Source organism: Penaeus chinensis, chromosome 8 (genome assembly GCF_019202785.1).
Source record: "Penaeus chinensis breed Huanghai No. 1 chromosome 8, ASM1920278v2, whole genome shotgun sequence".
Taxonomy (NCBI): domain Eukaryota; kingdom Metazoa; phylum Arthropoda; class Malacostraca; order Decapoda; family Penaeidae; genus Penaeus; species Penaeus chinensis.
Genome location: NC_061826.1, coordinates 42254429 through 42257736, shown reverse-complemented (window position 1 = coordinate 42257736; position 3308 = coordinate 42254429).

Below are 3308 nucleotides of genomic sequence, written 5' to 3'. Positions count from 1 at the left end.
ACAGAGCATCGCACCAGTGAAGAACAGCTGTTACCTGTTGTTAAATACGGAGATCAGGCAATGGACTAAGTTTGTTCGCCACGGGTTCTGTAAATGTGTACGGTTCATGTTGAAAGAATGATTTTGGTTATAAAGTGAACGAATAAGTGAAAATTTAAAAAGATAGTGAGGCTTTGTGAGCCGGGAAGTGAGAGCGAAGGAGAGGGAGGTAAGCGTTTTCGCGCATAGAGATAGCTGCCGTGAGTACAGCTCTAATTTTGTGTTTGTTTTATGGGTACACACTCAAACCAGGAAAATGGAGCTAACGGAAGCAGCGGATAGAATTGCGGCTCTTGAAGCCAAGGTGGACAGCCTGGTTGCAGAATGTTCGAAAATACGTGAAGAAAACGTCAATTTGGAGGAATTGGTGGATTATTTGCGCAGGAACACAACCCTTCAGAGATAAAATACTGAAAAGTCTGACGTGAAAATCAAAGAACTCAAGGAAAAGGTGGAAGAAGTAGACACCGAGATTGGCAACAGTAGTCAAATCGAGGCAAACAATCTGCAAGAAAAAGTTGAGGAAGTAATCAAAGTACAGGAAACTGTTCAGCAGATTGAAAGCAATTTGTCAAGCAGCCAGTCTCACATAATGGAAGAGGCAAACACGATGACAACTACATAAGCCGGTGTATCTAAAGTAAAGGAATCTGTAAATGAAATGGAAAAAAAAAGTTATAAAAAGGCATCAAGATCACAAAAGAAGAAATAAAAAACATAGCTTGCCGAGACGGTAAAGAAAAATGAATTTCAGTCACACCTTGGGCAACATGCAAGGAATATTTAGCTGATGTAAACAAGGACAGGGTCATATTGGGACACGAAGAAAAAGTTGTTGAAGATGGAATCGAGCGATACAACGAAGACAAGAAATTGATTGACAATATTCGCAAAGTCCCGGATTCTCAGAGCAGAATATCATATCATAGAGATTATTCGAAAAGGGAAAGAAACGCCACTTGAAGGGGACATTCATGAATAAGCAAATGGTAACTGACGTAATAAAGCAGGTTAAAGCCCTGGCCACACATGAAGAATAAGAGAATCTGGATAAGAGGAAATATGATCAAAGATGACAGAGAAATACTGCAGAAAAAAATGGAAGAGATAAAAAAGGAATGTAGAAAAAAAAAAAAAATCCTTTGAAGGGGGAGAGGCCTTCTAGCTAAACAGGTTTACTATCGGAAACAAAATGTGAAGACAGACATGCATTAGCCTTTTAACTGAAATGCATACTGAAAGATTATGTAGAAATATTTTATACAAATATAGATGGTTTATGTTCGAAGTTCCTAGAACTAGATGCAATTATTGAAAGTAATAAACCAGATTGACATGCATCACTGAATCCAAACTAGATCCCTCCGTAGGCGATGTAGCATTAGGACACGTATGAAAAGCATTAAGTAGGAAGAAAAGAGTATACCCAAGCCATGAGGGAGGCGAAATTAGACTTTGAAGAGGATATAGTCAATAAATGTCCAAAACGATCAAAGCTCTTCGTTAACTACATAGATAGTATGATTAAAAGTAGAGATCAAATTGGCGCCATCAAAGGCAATAACATCGTTTATACTAAGGAAGAGGAAATGTGTGAAACCCTTAATGAGAAATTTCAGTCAGTGTTTGCTCAGGACCCATACTTTGACATGCCAAGTAACCGTACAAACGTAAATCAGAATATCGAAAATATCACATCCGAAAAGAATGAAATAAAACACCTACTGAAAGAGTTAGACAAGACTAAAGCGAAAAACAAAACCCTCTAAATTATAGACTAGTTCCATTAACTAGTGTAGTATGCAAGCTGCTAGAAAGGATAAATAGGAAACAGTGGGTTGAAGTACTTGAAAATAAACAATTTGGTTTTAGGGAAAGAAGGTCATGCGTAGCAATTCTCCTCTGTTTCTACGATAATTTCTGAAAAATTGCAAGAAAGAGATGGCTGGATGGATTGTGTACACTTAAAGAGAGCATTTAAGGTGTCTTTTAAAAGACTATTTTGGAAATTAGAACACCTAGGTGGGGTAAAAGGCAAACTCCTCGAATAGATGGAAGACTTCTCATGAAAGACAGAGGAGAACCGTAATTAGAGGGAAGCACTCTACATGTCGACGAGTAACTAGGCGCCTATTATGTTTCTATTTTCATAAATGATTTAGGGTCAGACATAAGCCCAGGCAGTTATCTGAATATGTTTGCAGACGACGCGAAATTGCAAAAAAGGATAATAGACGATGCCTCCAAAGTGACCTCGAGAACTTGTTCATTTGGAGTTGTACGTAGAAAATGGAACTTAACACCAATAAATGCCATAAAGTCAGGTTCAGAGAAAGTAGAAATCGTACACTATACCAATACAGTTAGGAGACGTAATATTAAGCCAAACAGATAAAGAAAAAGACCTTGAAATAATCATAAGCAGGAAACTAAGCCTAAATGATCGTGTAAGTGACAAGGTTCATAAAATGATTGCCAACTTGAAGTGGGCATTCGTGTATGAGGAGGAAGACATGGTAAAGAAGGTCATTACAACCATCATAGAACCTAGTCTTGAGCATGATGCAGTTGTATGGAGTCCACACTTAAAAAAAAATATAGATAAACTAGAAAAAGTTCAAGCAGCCACAAGATGGACATCTACTCTAAGAGAAAAGATAAATTAGCGAATAAGAAAGACAGAAAATAAGTCTTACTACTTTGGAAGAAAGAAGAAAAAGAGGTGACATGATAATGATGTTCAACTATACTTCAGGAAGGGTTAAATTAGACAAAGATGACTATAATTTTGAACTCAAGAAGGACGAGAGAACAGAGCAAAAAGTTGAAAGTAAAAAGAGGTGAGAGAGATGTCAAGGATTTCAGTTTCCCAAGCAGAACTACTGAAAAATATAACAATTTTCCACATAAGGTTGTGTGCATCAATTTTGAAATTTACATACATACATATTTTTATATAAATATATATATATGTATTTATTTATTTATTTATAATATCTATCTATATATACATATATAAATAAAGAGGTATACATGTATGTGTATATATATATATATATATATATATATATATATATATAGAGAGAGAGAGAGAGAGAGAGAGAGAGATAGAGAGAGAGAGAGAGAGAGAGAGAGAGAGAGAGACATATATAGATATATACACACATATACACATATACATGTATATGTATACACACACATACACACATATGTATAGATACAAATATATATATATATATATATATATATATATAAATATATGTGCGTGT